Source organism: Passer montanus, unplaced genomic scaffold (genome assembly GCF_014805655.1).
Source record: "Passer montanus isolate IOZ18808 unplaced genomic scaffold, ASM1480565v1 scaffold27, whole genome shotgun sequence".
Classification (NCBI taxonomy): domain Eukaryota; kingdom Metazoa; phylum Chordata; class Aves; order Passeriformes; family Passeridae; genus Passer; species Passer montanus.
In genome coordinates, this window is record NW_024367372.1 from 7,152,752 (window position 1) to 7,168,256 (window position 15,505).

The following is a 15,505-nucleotide window of genomic DNA, read 5'->3' on the forward strand; positions in this document are numbered from 1 at the left end:
ACAGATTTTTAATGTGGCAGGAGAGATTGACAGGAAAATGTCTTCAGAGCAAACGCACGCCAGATGGAATGAAAACGGTTTATTGGAGTATGGAGGTGCTGCTGAACTGAATAGAGGGCGGGTTTAAGGTGGGTGTTTTATCTGCTTCAAGTAAACAACAACAACCAAAAAAACCAAATTCCACTCACCAGGTATTGCCTTAGACCAGTCTCAGCACCAAGGGGATATTTTTTGTTTGTTTGTTTGTTTATTTCTTTTTCTACAGTACTGCACTAGAGAAAAACTTTAAAGTCAAAAGTTCAGTCATTACATGCACTGCACAAAAGGAGAAGGCAAACTGGTTTGGTCTCAGCTTTTTTTTATTGTTTGCCTCTCTTCCCTCCTCCCCACCACCCCTCCCCTTAATCTGAAGGAATTTCTCACTCACTATGAACAGATAAAGATGTTTTGATGTGCTTTTAGATAAATCAGAATGACTTTTTTTTTCAAAAAGAGAATGAGGAAGGAAAAAAAATAATTCCAGCTGATAGAGAAGCTATCAAATCTAGGACAGAAGAAGAAGCCTACACTAAAAAACCTATAAAAGCCCATATAGCTGTTTCTATATCAAGAACAACATCATTGTGTCTTTTTCAACTGAGTAAACTTAACTTGCATGCTCTTAGTAATGATAATAAAGTCAAATTCAGCCCTACATCTCACAAAAAAACATAACTATGAATTATTTCATACCCTCCATACAGAGCAAAGGCAGGAAAACAGCCATAAATGGGAAGAAACAGCACAAAAGAAAGGAAGAAAATACAACTCTAAACTGTGAATCTCCCTGACATCTTTTCATTATCAGCCTAGTCAATGAAGAATGCCACAAAGGAAAGCACGGCATCATATTATTGAAACATGATGGTTTGGGGTTTTTTTGAAGGATACACTTGTACATTCTCTGTGGATAGCTTTTTTATTTAATTATATTTGCCATTATTAACTCTCTGTAATTGTATTTTACATTCAGGGCTTGGATTAAGTGTTTTTCCTGTATCATATACACTTGTATCGCTCTTTTTACAGTTTTTTCAGGGCTTTTTTTCCTTATGCAAACACATCAGAGAGAAAATACTGAGTTACCTCCTTTATTTGTATTATACTTTAAAACAAAACAAACCTTTTTATCTTTGACAACGTGCTTCTTTTTTGCTAAGGAATATTTATTTAGACAGTAAAAAGATGTTATGGTTTTTTCCACTAGTAGAAGCGTATGCACTGAATATGCTCCAATGTAATTTGCAGAAAGTGAGGAAAACACTCTGGAAAAGTAAGCAGGGAGTTTTGCCATGTCGTTTCATCTGATAACCACAATACTACGATAACAAAGCTTTAGGCAATATGCTTAAAACTGACAGGAAAAGTAACAGGCAAAGTCTTATAATGATCCATTTATATTACATATTTTATAAATTTACTGATTGCTCAGAAAATATGTCTCTTTTTTTTTCATGTTTTGTCTTGTTCAGAATCCTGCTATAAAGTTCTATTTATCTCTCCTTTTGTATTAATCCTGACAGAGCTATAAAATTTGCTTGTATGATTCCTATGGTCTTTGGGGTTTTGTTTCAATTTCCTTTGCATTTGGCTATATATTGGCATACAAGCTGTTCCTCACGATGCAAGAGAAAATACTTTTATATTTAAAAAACCTTTAACTGATTAAGTCATTTGTCCATATAAAGAACCACACAATAAGATAACACAGAAAAACAAAGTAATGAAGATCTTGTAAGTGATATTGTGTATACCATTTCCTTACATTCAAATGCAACTTGATTATTAGTGAATGTAACTTTTTTGGGTGGATTGAAGATGTTTTATAAGTCAGTGCTGCAAAGGATATTACATCACTAAGAGCTGTTTTTTAGAAAACAAAAAAAGTCCAACAGAATTTTCAGTTTATTTTAGAATCTATTTTACTAGCTTTAAATACTCTCCAAAATTAAACTCAGAATTAATATTAAAGCAATGTTGAAAATAAAACTTGACACAACAGGCTGTGATGGCTGCCGTTCTGTCCTTAAACCACCTTTTTGCAACACACATAATACAGAATATTAATCAGTGTTTTAAGGCTGTGGCAGTTCCTAGAGACACAATGACAACTTAGGGACAGAACATCCAGCTTAACTGTGAATAGCATTGCCTTATTCTGCACCAGAATCTTCATATCGTTTAAAAATAGATTTTACTGTGTCATCAGCTCCATTCTGGTATCACTAGTAAACTGCACTAGGTATAAAAGCTGCAGAGGAAATTGTACCAGCACAGACACCAAAGTTGCTCTTGTAGTGTGCAATAGCTGGAGTTTTCATTTCACAAGACTGAATACTGACTTTCAACCTCAAAATTTTTTTTATTTCTAAAATCATACCAAGTATGTCAGCATGCTCCCATGCACCCCCGCACTGTGGAATTTTGATAATGTATGTCCTAACCGCTTAATTGATTGATTAGCTTACTGCAGCTTTCTGAGGCACCAAATTTATCTTTAATAGCCGGAGTCAGGCACGGCAGGCAATCGAGGGGGGGGTCCCTTGGCGTCGATTTGCTCTTAACTGGAAAGTCATTACCACTTAATACATGTAGATTGTGTTGAAAGAAAATTATGTGTAATGAAATGAGGGAAAAATTAGTGGAGTGTTATGGGCGAAAGCAGATGTTACGGAGGAATTATGCTAGCAGAGATAATCACCTTCGCTAGCATTGTGTGTGCTGGGGTGTTAACTCAGGGAGAGAGTTGGTAAGAGAGCTAAATAAATGCACTGATTTACACAGATCCACTTTTCAAACTACAGTATATGACTAGTGCACACATCTACAAACACATCCATATATATACACACACATATAGACATGCTCAGGGCTGAACTTTTATATTTCTGAAGCTTTTTTTAGCTATTTTCCAGCTACTCACACTATATTCAGAAGTCCTAGCTGGAAGCACAGGGAAGTAGCTGTCGATTTGCATAGTATTGTGAAGATGAGAATAATATCCAAGGGCAGAAGTACTCATATAAGCATTAAGATGAAACCTTGTATGCTTCAAACTCTGGACAACCTCTCCTGAGAGAAAACTGATGAATTTGAGAGCAGTCTTTGAGGGCAGCACCAGACATTCTCAAAACTATAAAATTGAAATAAATAGCAGATAGTTGCAAAAAAATTATAGAGACATAGTATGTTGTGCCTTTAGTTAAACAGCCTGTAAATAAAGGAGATAGAAGAAAAAAAGAAAAAAGGAAATCTTTCTTTTGATGCAAGTTAGGAATATGTTTTAAGGTAGCAGTTTTGCAGACAGGCAATAATGATAATGCTCAGAATCAGGACAAGGGAGGGAAGAAAGATGTCACAGATTTTATTCTGAATGCATTTTAAAACTCTGTAAATTAATATTTCACCTGTGGGCATCTCCCTGTCTTTTTCCAGCCATGACTGATATATATGCTTGATTATATTTCTTATATTCCAGCATGCAAGGTCACTATTAATTTTTATCTTGGGTTTATCTATTTCATATAACATGTGTTTGGATTTAGAATTATCTCTGCTTTATCACCCATTTCATAATAAAAATGTGGTCTCAGAAAGATATTAGTTTGCAAAATTCACTATCAAAACCATTGACAATTAGAGTTTCCTCATATATCGTTCTGTTCCTTTGCTATTAAATGAGGCTTTTATGAGTATAGTTATTGCTGGTGATAATAATACAAATTTTAAAAATTAAAAAAAAAAAACCAACAACGAAAAACCCTCAAGGTTTTTTATTCCCTGTATTACCATTCAGAGACAGGAGGTTAGCAAAAAGACTGTCAATTTTCTGTCACTATATTAATGAGTTAAAGAAGTGCAGCCAGCCCCTCATGAATCAATTGGAAAACTATGATGAATGTTTCAATAATTAAGAGAATAATTAAATTGCTGAATGTAAGATGGCACTAAATGAAATAGCTTTCGTAACAGCAGCATATTGCTGTTTATAAATCCAAAGAGCCCCCTTTATAAATCCAAAGAGCTGAGTCCGGCTCAGATTTATCTGTGTGTCTTTAACAGGCTGTGGGCCCAATCCTGCAGAAGCCCACCCTGCAGCCAATGTGCCCCCTGCCCCAGCCCTGCTTGAGGGCAATGATGGTGTGTGCAGAGCTGAGCACGGGCAGGGATCTGCTGCTCCATCAGAGCCTCTCGGTGCACCTCCAGCGTCCCCAGCTGCGCGTGGCCACCGCGGCGGTGCCCGGGCGATAAGCAGCTACACTCACACAGATAACGAAGGCAGGGAATCCGCAGCCACAGCTGACACTCTGACGGCAGCATGCATGATGCTGGTGGAAATGCTTTTAAAAGGTGATATGTGTTAAAGGTGAACTGTAAAGCTGGAGTGAAAATTATGTTAAGTTCAGAAATATGTTCTGAATCTCGCAACTATCAGGCAAGTTTTACTGGAGCTTTCAAAATTCTCTTTTCTCCTGTACAATAATCTGGCAGTTTCTCCTTTGATAAGGACATTCCCAAACATAACTTTGTGTGATATCACACATACCAGAACCTAGGATGCTAAAAAACGAGACATCCTAGAAAATTGTCCTTCAAACCAGGGTATCTCAGAGAAATGCACATAGTTTTAAAAAATATTATTTGGAGGGAAAACTGTAAACCATTCCCTAGGATTGAAAACTTTATAAATCTTGGTGGGGAGGAGGAGATGGTGGAAAATAGGTGAAGTAATTAACTAGTATATAGTTGTATTTTGTTTTGAAAGCATGTCACAGATTTTTTTTTCCCCTGCTGGAATATCAGCATCTTTAAGCAGAAGTCACAAATAAGGTAGGGCCATTTCAGGTGCAAAATTCAACCTAATGAATGCATTTTGTTTTCCTGCATATGACGGTCCTAAAGTGCTTTTTACTGCCCCATCTTTCTCACCTCCCTGTTTCACTGTTTCTTTGGTTTTTTTTCCTTTTTCTCTCTTTCCCCACTCGCTTCTGTTCACATACCTCCTTATGTTTCACCATGCACCCATCTTCCACCAGTCCCTAGCTCTCCCTGCAGTGGGGGCAGGTTTTATTTGCTTGTAGGAGAAGTCTGTGGAAGGAAAATTTCTACTCAGTTCTGAGTTAGCCCCCTTTGGAGCTCAATCATAATGTCAGGCACAATTTCACCATCTTCTTCATCTCTTCTGTTGCTGAATTTATTCTTCCTGTCTCCTTCAGCAGCATATTCCTGCGCAGTCAGAAAATCATCACTGATACACATATTTCACATTTGCCTTCATTCCTTTCCCATCTCTCTTCTGTTGCACAGAGGCACCTCAGACACTCCCCTAAACCCCATGCCCCCAATAGGTTTCTTTTCCATTTCCCTCTTCCACCTTCAATGCCTCTTTCCTACTCATCACATAAATATATGTTCTGGGGTATTTCAAAACCCAGCATTATGTGCTTGGAACACTAGTGATTTGAGGTGAAATGGAGAATAAATATAGCCAAAATATGCTTTAAAATAGGTGAATTAGTTGAGCAGGAGACTTTTAATGCCATGTGGGTGGTCAGTAAAAAAGTAACAATTACCATGAGACGGAATTTGATATACCACAGTTATTTGCTACTCTAGAGATAGAGCAGTACCATGGTAACCTAGACTCCACTGTGTGGCAAGTGTTGTTAATTGTATAGATTTTTAATGGGGATAATTGTACTTCTCTCGTCTGAAATCAATTTTAACTGGCAGTGACCAATGCCCAGAAGGATATTCTCAAAGGGATGTTCCATGACCTACAGTTTGTACACTTCATATTTCTTGCTTATAGTGATAAAATTTCACCCCATCAGCGGAAGAGTGGGGGTGATTTTTACCTTCAGATAAATTCTGATAAGAAATTAAAATATTAAAATTCAGATGGATAGATAATAATTTTTACCGTAGGTTAAGGAATGCTACATATTGATAGGCCAAGCCCAGAGAAAGGAAATGATCCTGTTTGTATTTGATAATTAATTAGATAACTTAATTTTCAAGTATTGTTATTACAGCTTCTTTCTTTAGCGTGGAATTTTTTCTGAAATATCCAGGTCTATAATTACGGTGGATGGAAATTTTATTTGGCAAAATCTACTAGCAGTGGATATTGCCTTGCCAGAATTTAACATTCAGGTCAGAAGTTCTCTGCTGTATGGCTCTGTTTCAGGTGAATATTCAAGTCTGAGAAAAAGATTAGGGAAAATATGTTGCTAACCAGTGTTTAAAAATAAATATACCTCTCAGCTGCTTCTTTAACAGCTCTTCAATATGAAAATGAGTCTCAAAAACTGGTCAAACTTTAAGGTTCTGGAAAAAACCCCAACAACATTTATTTATGCTTATTGGAGGCTTGTTATGTTTGTCAGAGTGTCCATGTTCAACCAGGTTGCACAGTTACACCATATTTTCTAAGATATGCAGCCCTATAACTTGAGCTGGACTTTGCCCCTGCTTGCTGGAGTTGGCTGGATCTCTGGATATTAATAGAGACCATCTCTCTCTCCTGGTTCTGATGTAGCCCAAAGGATATGCAGCAGGAGGAAAAAGCTTCATACAGGAAGTCACCTAAAGATGGAAAAGAAAGAGTGTAAGGAACCTGGGCATGGAAAGCTCTGAGCGGGGGGTGGTGGGCAGAGCTTGTGCTTAACAACAAAAAAAGCCACTTTAGACAGGGAGATAATAAGCACACACTTATTGGTAGGTGTACATGCTCCATCTCTGAAAATTATGGAAAAAAACTGAAAAAATTATGTTTGTCCAGAAAATGATGTATGAAATTGGCCACAAAATTTGGAAACATGGCAACATTTAGATTCTGATTAAGGAGGAACAAGTGGGTATAGTCACTATCGCCAGCTTTGAGGAGAATAACTAAATGAGCAGGAGTTGGATATCTGATTACGCAAGCGTAAGAGATATATATACCATATAGATATGGTATATATATCCCCAGCTTTGAGGAGAATAACTAAATGAGCAGGAGTTGGATATCTGATTACGCAAGCGTAAGAAATGTGACGAAAGGTGTGAATGAATGCTACCTGAAGGGAGCTAAGAAAAGGAGAAAAATATTACATGCTAAAAGGAAGAGGAAATCTCTTCCATCCACCTCTACTAAGCCTGAACAAAAATAACTAGTCCTGAGTTCTGATTTCACTGCACTGTTTAACAAAGGAACTGTAACTTCCATTCAAATCGTTTTCCAATCCATGCATAGTAACAGGTTATGCAGAAGGTAACTGCCTTCCACCACTTCTGTGTGAAGATCATAACAAACAATGCTGTTTTTGCTTGTTCAATTCCTATATTTCCAAAACACAATGGAAATGCAGCTATGAAATTTAAAGTAAGCAGTGACATTCTGAATTTCACCACTCAAAAACTGCAAAATACCTGGATTAAAGATGCTATTGATTACAATGCATCCCTGTTCCTGAGAGTGGAGTTCCAGTTTGCCTAACCAGTGTAAATGAAACATAAATTTTATGGATAAAAGCCCAATCTGGCAGAATTAATGGGAAGGTTTTCAGATTTTCTATTGATTAGATAGGGAATTTATTCACTAATTTTAACAGCCCTGTTTCAATAACTACCAAAAATTTCTGAGCAAAACAAGTACTAGGACTACATCCAAAGGACTGGGCTTCACTTCTTATCCCTTTGAAATGAAAAGCAATAATGCATGCTGAAGTGTTCACAGTTGTACACTGCTGTTCCCTCATACTGTTCATCTCCCATTCCAAAAGAAACTTTGCAGAACGACCCAGATCTCTCAGCAAGTAAGCAAAGTCACCCATCCAGTGCTCTGTGCACAAGAAATATTGCACAATATAAATGTTCTGGATAATTTTTTTTTTGTCTCACAAACTACATAGTAGAGTTTTAGAAAGTAGAGAGTAGAGTAGAAAAATGTGATGATTTTTCACATCATTGTTCTAGTTGTCCAGATGAAGAAAGGGAACTATCTCACTTTTGCTAGAAAACCATTGGCATTTTAGTGAGGATTAGTTAATTTATGCTGTAGCAACAGTCTGCAACTACACTGAGGTTCTTGAGGATAGCCTTGCAGCTAGGAGGTGAAATTCACATTGAAGGTGCATTTTCCTCATCTGATAGTTTTTATGCTTCATTATATGTTTTCTATTATAATGTGGAGTGGAGGATCACAGAATAGAAAGCTGATGCATTTTAACAGGAAATGTTTGCTTTCAAAGAAGTATACCTCTATTTACAGAAAGCCTGGGTAGAGTTTCAAAAGTATTTTTGTCCCTATAGCATCATATTATCTCTTCTATTTTTTAATTGAATCCTCATCCTGGAGGCAATAGGTGCTGAACAAACTAGACCTCCCAGGTACAACTGGAGTGTATTAAGTCTGGGCTTGAAAAATAGGAGATAGTTATTTGGTGCTCAAAGATATTTATTTTAAATCTGTGGGGGGGTTTTTGTTGCTTTGGGTTTTTTTTTTTTTGTTTTGTTTTTTTTTTCTTTTTTCTTTTTTTTTGTTGGGGCAAGGAGAAGGAGAAGTTTGCTATTATTTCCTTCCCACAGCTACTTCATGACAAGAGAGAAGCACAGGATGAAATGAATGGAAAGCAGAGAGTTGACAATATTTTTCACAGAATCTACTATAGCTGGCTAAATGCTATTAAAAAAACCCTGCCTTTGATGGAATTTGGAAATGGATTGCTATCAACCATTTTCATTTAGTGGAATTTGCAAATGGATTCCTCTCACCCATACTGTCTTCTAGTTGTGTTTGCTTTCTAGGGACATTTGTAGGATTCAATTACTATTGTGGCTGTTCACTGAGAATTTCAGAACAGCATGCATAAGTATTGATGGAAACTGGGTATTAGATTCACACACATGAGTATGTGCACACTCAATACATTGGAAAAATAAATCAACACCATGTGACTCATCAAAGCAGTCATATCTAACAAAGCTCAAGAAGTGATTGGGGAATGTTCACAGAAAAGTGTTCCTGAGCAATTAGAAGTACTTAGAGAGGAAAAAGGATCTCTTTGAATTCTTTTGCATAATAAACTCAAGGAAACCTCAGTCTGCCCATGGAGATCCCATAGGCAGAAAAAGGGCTAAACTTACTGACTAAACTATTCATTGTGAATTATTCCCTCTGCTCTAATGTCTGCACGGCATGGAAGCGTGGTGCCAGCCCTGCTACACACTGTAATTTTACTCTTATAGGAATAAAGTGGGAATATACTGCTGGGCATGTTAAAGCACTCTGCAGAGGACATTATATATATTTTCTACATGTGACCTGCCTTTGATTTTTGTGTTGAAAATGGAGTTATCTACCTTCAGAGAGAAAATATTAGCCCACAGACAGTGAAATAGGATGATATTTTTTACTTTATTTCTGTAAAGTGGTATTTGGTGCAAAAACTATATAAGACTGAAATGTAGAGTTTGAGAAGTCAGAGGTCAGCAAGGCAAAATTTGGCCAGATAGTTTTTACATTTTTGGGCTGACCATGAGTTAACAGTTACTGATTCCTTTAGCAAATTCCTGCCTAATTGTTATTTTTCCTTGATTAAATTGTCCTTTATAAGGACATCTGTTCTGTTCCTTGCCAAGGTGTAAGATACAATCATATCTTAGAATTTGTAAAGTAGTTTGGACAACACAATAATAAATCTATTCTGATGATGAATCCTACAAAGGAGACATTGTCCTTCCCCCTCCCAGCTTAGCACATCTCACTGTCAGGATATTTTTCCTAACACTGTGACTCTGCCTCTCTTCTGCTGAAGTATTTCCTATAATTCATCCCTTTTTCCAGCCAAGATCACTCCAGTTTCTGCACCTCCTTGGGACAACTGCATTGCTCCCTAATGGCAAGTTAGAACTTGCTCTGAGGACCAAGGTTTTGATGGGTGGCTGAGTACCAGGGAAAGTATTTGTTGCCACTAAGGGATCAAAAAAATTACCCCCTGAGTTACAATCTGAGCTACCCCACCCTGAATTCAGGACAGCTTAAATGCTAATTCAAAGACATGCTTTACATGAGGATAGTCACAGGAATTCCACCCCCAGGGAGGAAAACTACATTTCCAGATCTTTTCAGCATCTAGAAGTATATGACTGCTCTTCTGAGCTGTCTTGCAATGGGGCAAATTGCTGTCTGGAGAGGTAAAAAAAATCAGTTTCCATAGCCTGGGGAAAAAGTTTTCATAGCCTGGGGATGACAACTCAAATCTAGACAGCAAGATCTAAGGGGGTCTTTTAATATAACAGAGATATATTTTGTAAAGGTTGGAAAAACAGAGACTTGATTTGTAGAAATTAAATCTGGAAGAGAAACTGTGAAGAGCAGGTATGGTGCTAATAGTCTCCAGCATTGTGCCACAGAGAAATAATTCTGTACAATTGTGGAGAAACAACGGCTCAAAGAGGTCACATTTTTGCTGTCCTGGCCTTATGACCAGACATCTGGACACTGATATGAGTGGATAGTCTGAGAAAAAAGGACTGGACAGAAGGCAGCAACCAAAGATAAAGAGATAAATGCTAGGGAGCCATCAGCTTTGTGACAGTTGCTGAGACTGAATTAAATCATAGAGGAGTAAAACCCAGCAGGAGATGGGGAAGCATTGACAGATAGTGGGAAGGCAGAGAGAATACTGAAGAAATTATTGGAACACTGGAAAACAAAACAACCAAGCATGAAGTTGTGGAAACCCATGGTGGGGAAAGGGAGAGTTGTGGGAGATGGGATGATTTGCTCTCATCTTCTAAGGGCTCCACATTCCCATGAATGCTTATAGCTTTGCATAAATTCACACGCAAAACATAAGGAGCAGATTAAGCTGAACTGGAAAGGAACCACATTGTGGGGATGTAATAATTAAAGTCAGTTGCCGGGCAGCTGAAGTGTAGGGGAGATTGATTATAAATAGACAGAGATAGGTTTGCTGAAGTGGCTAACGTGACAGTGGTCCTGAGGGAATGGACAGCAGCTGCAGGCAAGTCCGGGACAGGGAAGGTACTAGTCCTCTTGCCCCACTCATCACAGGCAATAGCCCCAGCCCACTTGTGAATCTCAAAACAGAAAGGAGGGAGTGAAAAAGCCATAAACTGTGTACCCTCTGAAGACAAAATAATCTGTGGCTGTGTACATTGTTTGTGATATTGAGAATGACATCCTGACTCACACTCCTTAGCAGCTTTATCAGTATAACCATCAGGGCTTTGGCCATTATAGGGTAAAGCTAGCATCACCCTGGGTAGCATCAGAAGAGACTGCTACCAGGAGGACCACCACTATTATTACTAGCTGCAATAAAAAAAGCACTTCTTAAAATGTTTTTTCTACCTAATTGTCAAAACTGAATAATATTATCAGCTTTTTTATCCTTTGAGTATTTTTCTAATAAGAAAGCGCAGAGATGCACTGCAAATAAAAGCAGAAGATTCGAGGATGCAAAGCAATCATGCAAAATGACTTTCATATCAGTTTGATAAGCAGCTGAAATTTAATAACTACATCTCTCCTATGGTGCTGGATGAAAGTTTAATACTTTATGCTTTTGCTTCTTTCTTCCGCACGATGCTTATTCAGAATCATAACTTTTCCTTTTATAGTCACAGCAATGCTTAGGTGCGGTGGATTAATCGAAGCCTTACGAGACTCCAGTACAGTCCAGACTATAGTGACTTATAATCAAACCCTAGGAGAAGACTGTCAGGGGTCATAAGGGAAATGAGCAGAGATCCAAATGTAAAAGTAATATTTACTGAGGATAATGCACACAGATCTTACTGCCCCAGTAGGCAAGATGGAAGGCCAGTCTTTTACAGCCCAGTTCCAAGAGATGCTGGATGCAGGAGAGGCAAAAGAAAGAGGAAGGTAAAAATGCTTCAGAATTTGGCCCTCAGATTTGGGCTCAAAATGTGATTCAAAACTCCAGGAATGTGAGGCAAGGAAAATTAAGATACTAAATCGATAAAATTCAGCTACCAATAAATAATTACAACACTGGAGGAAAAAAACCCAAAAAAACAAAAACCACCCAAAACAAACAAACAAACAAAAAACCCCCAAGCAAAACAAAACACTAAAGTCCCCCAAAACCCAGCACCCTCCCTTCTCATCTGCAAAACCGTGCTGGCAGCACTCAGTGCAGAGGCTTTTCTACCTATAGGTGACAGAGCCCCCAGCCCGGTGTCAACTGCCCTACCTTGTAAAGCAGCATGGGGCTAAAACAGCTGCACCTCAGAGCCCTGCCCGACAGGCTTTTCCGCTGTAAACTTGGGATGGGAAGGGTCACATGGACACAGGGTCATGGCCAGGCGGGCGTGGGTCAGGAGGAATCAGGGAGCCAGGTGAGGGGACGTGGGCAGTGGCAGGGTTCTGCCAGATACGGACAGGGGCCGGGAAAGGAGGCAGACGGGCTGGGGCAGGGACAAGGACAGGGCTGGGGCAGGAGCTGGGGCAAGGACAAGGGCAGAAGCAGGGGCAGGAGCTGGAGCAGTGGCAGGGGCAAGTGCAAAGACAGTGACACGGACAATGGCAGAGGCAAGGGTAGGGGCAGGGACAAGGGCAGAGGCAGGAGCTGGGGCAGTGGCGGCGACAAGGGCAGGGGCAGGACAAAGGCAGGGAGAGGGGCAGAGGCAGGAGCTGGGGTAGGGGCAGGAGCTGGGGCAGTGGCAGGGGCAGGGACAAGGGCAGGGGCAGGAGCTGGGGCAGTGGCACAGACAAGGGCAGGGGCAGGGACAAGGGCAGGGGCACACGGACAAGGGCAGGGACAAGGGCAGGGGCACGGGCGAGGTGCCGCCTGCTCCGCTGCAGCAGCGCCCCCTTCTGCCGGCTGCCGAGGCCGCAGCCGCGCTCGGCGCCGCGGGCAGCTGCGCATCCCTCGCATCCCTCGCATCCCGCGGGCTGGGAGGGAGGCTCGAGACACAGGGGAAATGTAGAGCGTGGCTGGGAATTAGAAAAAAGGACTTAAAAATCAAAAAAACTAGAAGACAGTCGTTTGCAGGCAGATGCTAAGAAGTCTCCGGATTCACTGGTGGACGGGTGCGTGGCTTCAGTTTCCAGCCTGTGTGTGCTGCAAAAACAGATAATAAAAAGAATACAAATGAAAGAACATCTGATGTAGTCATCAGATCTAACTACAGCACTTTAATATGAATTGGAGCTCCAGATGTTGTCTTAAGAAAATGAATCAATTAGACAAATGAGGAATTTCTTCCTAAATCATATCAGGAGAAAAAGTCCAGTAGCTGCAGACTATTGTATAAATGTCCTAATGGCTTTCATTCTTCTCATATACCTGTCAGCTTTACTACAAGGCTTCTCATCGTTTAAGTTGTTGTTTACCTTCCTGAATACTGGTTTGATTTGAAAAAGTGTTCTAAATGTTCAACACCTTTTACCCTGAAAATAATAATACATCAGCCTTTAGGAGTTGAACCCAGCAGAAACTGGTGTCACTATTCATAAAATAATTGAGTTTACACAAAAAGTGATTTCTGTAATAGCCCCCTTTTTACAAGTATGTACATTTTATTTAAAATTACTGACTCAAAAAGCAAGGTAGGAAAAAATCACCTCCAACAACTTCCTGTAATTGCGAATTATTGTGAGGGAAACAGAAGGAAAAGATTTTGAAATTATGAGCCATTATGCTTGAGAGAGAGAGGGAGTAAGTGAGAGAGAGGGAGAGGGAGAGAGAGAGGCAGTGGGAAAAAAAGACATCTCGGCTTCATGAAACACAGCTGACAAGCTCGACTAAATTACCCCCGGACCATTACAAAAATCACTTAATTGCCAACCATTTTGTTAGGTCAATTGACTCTAATTGAAAAAATAACAAAAAGCTTATTATGCTGCAAATGCGGCCGTGGAAAATGAGTCTTCTGTTAGGAGGAAACAATAATTCTAAATTTCAGCTGCTGCTAACACTACAAAGTTCAGTGTTTTCTTCTGATAGAATCTACTGTGCAGAGGAAAGTGAATATGCTCCAACTGATTGATATTTCTTTTAATGCTGCCCCCTCTTCCTTCTTCTTGCTCACAGCCCCTTCAGTCGACCCACCCACCCTGCTCAGTTTTTATTTCCCTTGTTGCCTCATGGCTCTTTTCCGTGGCAGGGTTGATGTCAGTTTTTGTTCCTAAGGCATTTGTGGTTTGGGGGTGTGTGAGGTTGCTGTGACTCCTCTTTTCAGCTTGTTCACAATAACCTCAAAACCCAGGTGAGGGGTTAGGAGAAGCACCTTGCTAAATCCTCCTGGTCCCCTTCACTTTCCTCTTTTCCTTGCACACTGTAATTTTCTTTAAAGCCTGATAAGAGAGAATTGTTTACATATTTTCACAAAAAAATACCTTAGAAAGAGCCTCCCCAATGTAAATTAAAAAGCACAAACCCTGACTGGTAAATAGGATTCTAATTATTTATAATGATCAAATTTTTAGGAGTGTGTGCATGAGTTTGTTCATTTCTAAAGAAGATAAACTGTCTGGAGCTCCACTATTGTCCCAAATGCAGATTTGAATACTGGAGGTTCATAATGGGATTGATTCTGCTCTGTGAAAAGTAATTATTTGTCCATAAAACCAGGAGGCTGCAGAAATGAACTCGGATGGCAACAGCCTTTTGTTCGGCTCCTTTAGAGTGAAGAGGTAGGGAATGGAAGAAACTTCTCAGTAGCCACAGTGCATGATTAAATATTTCCATAATCATGTCTATATGTTTACTTCTTGCACTGTGTTCAGAATATTTTTTTCTGATTTTATCATTTCAGGGAAACTGCCTGACTGCATTGCACTTTTACAAGGCCCAAAACTCGTGAGCCAACTAAATGGTGAACAAAAACCTATGTAATACAGCAGCATGTTCCTTCACAGTATTTTAGAAAAAGGAAAAAAAAAATAAGGCAAAAAACTTTGTGTATGTGTATGTTTTTGCTTTGCCTTTTATAGCTACAGTAGATCTTCCAGTGCTTTTACAAAGCAGTGAGTTAAATACTGGTGGCGTGGTGCCTGTGTAGGCAAACGGCACAGCCATTAGTGCTCAGCATACGTTTTTATTGTTTCTTTATATAGAACCCAATATCACTTACACAGAGGGGGATACAACAAATATATCAGACCATGAAGCACACATATGTGCTGTTTCTTTCTGAGCATCCGCAGCTGTATATAATCAACGGAACATTCCTTTGGAGTGCACCACAGGTCAGCAGGAACCTTGACACACAGCTGAATTTATGAGTGATCACATTGTTTTAAATATGCATCACTTAGATTTCTACAGGTGTTTAAAGATTTGCCTCAACATTCCATTTTTTCCCTTTTTTTTGTTCCTTTTGTGAAAGGCGTGCACATGGAAAACAGAGATTGTATAATTAAGGCTTCCATTTGGATGCTAAAATTGATATAATTCACCATAACTGACAACAGAGAATATTATAT

At 39.4% G+C, this 15,505-nt stretch overlaps 1 long non-coding RNA gene across 1 annotated transcript; it reads right to left on the reverse strand.

Annotated features, from left to right (window-relative positions):
• Nucleotides 1–1,171: 1,171 nt before the first annotated feature.
• LOC120503798 lies at nt 1,172–12,680 on the reverse strand. Its single transcript, XR_005627839.1, has 3 exons — nt 12,270–12,680; nt 5,040–5,265; nt 1,172–4,379 (listed from the first exon to the last, which is right to left on the reverse strand). It is a non-coding gene; the product is annotated as an uncharacterized LOC120503798 (long non-coding RNA).
• Between the last annotated feature and the right edge of the window lie 2,825 nt (nt 12,681–15,505).